This window comes from Eubalaena glacialis, chromosome 2, assembly GCF_028564815.1.
Source record: "Eubalaena glacialis isolate mEubGla1 chromosome 2, mEubGla1.1.hap2.+ XY, whole genome shotgun sequence".
Classification (NCBI taxonomy): Eukaryota; Metazoa; Chordata; class Mammalia; order Artiodactyla; family Balaenidae; genus Eubalaena; species Eubalaena glacialis.
Genome location: NC_083717.1, coordinates 127,981,034 through 127,982,288, shown reverse-complemented (window position 1 = coordinate 127,982,288; position 1,255 = coordinate 127,981,034).

Sequence of the window (1,255 nt, the reverse complement as noted above, 5' to 3'; positions counted from 1 at the left end):
ACAGCAATACTAATTCTTAGTCATCTCAAGCTAAACTTACTATCTTATTTTTTTAACTTTCAATTTTGAAATAAGTTTAAACACAAAAAAATTGCAAAACAAATAAAAAGACTTCCTATATATATCCTTTACCCAGCTTCCCCAAATGTTATTATTGGGATGCCATAGTTGAAATAAGTGGATTTCAAGAAGGCAATTGACATTTCCTTTAAAATCTTGGATACAAATATGTTCATTCTGTACTACAAGACTCAATTTTGGTTTTCATTTTCTTAGTATTGTCACTTTTTTAAAAAAGTATGTTAAAATTCTTATTGCTAAGAAGGATGTAAGTGGGTCAGGTGATAAATACTGTTAGGTAAAGTCATAGTTACCTGAACAACTACATCAAGAGAATGTTACTTAATGCATGAAAAACTGCTTGGTGAAAGGTTCGTGACACACCAGTGCCTTTGTTTTGGCCAAGTTCTGTGGAACACCTTTATCTAATTAACTACTAACAAAGAATTTGGAAGGATGGCTGATACATTTCACTACCCAATTGGGATTCAAAGAGATTGCCACAGGATGCGGCACTGACGCAGAATCAAGATGAAATTTAATAAGTCTAAACATTAAGGACAAAAATATTAACCGCTATATTAAAAGACTGAAGAAAAGCTGGCTTGGCAGTTCAGGGAGCACGAAGTAAGGGCTTTAGTTTACTGCAAACTCTGTATGAGCCAAAAGAGTGATGTGACTACCACCCTCCCAACTCAATGCAACGGAAGACTATACTCCTCTGTCTTGTCTGACCACCTTTAAAGCACAGTTTTAGACTTAGGAATCAGTTAAAGAATTTCAGGAGAAACTGGACCATGACCAAAGAGGGTAAAGCTGTTGAAGGAACTAGACTTACTTTGCCTGGAGAAAAAAGGGCGTGGAATGACTGCTGTCATTAATTGTGGTGACCTGTCCCATGGAAGAGGAAGCAGACCTAGCATGCCATACCAGAGAGCAGAACTAATAATGTAATTAATATTAACAGCTGGCACTTTTGAGTGTTTAATATGTGGTAGGAATTTACATGCATTATCTTGTTTAATATATTTATTCTATGAGGGGTTAGTTTCTATTATTATCTTAGTCTTATAGATTAGGAAAACAAAACTCAGAGAGGCCAAGGCAACATAGATAGTACATCAAGTAGCTAATGTCCATAATGAATTAATACTTGTAATACATTTAGAAGAGTGTTAGGACATGATAAGTGCCT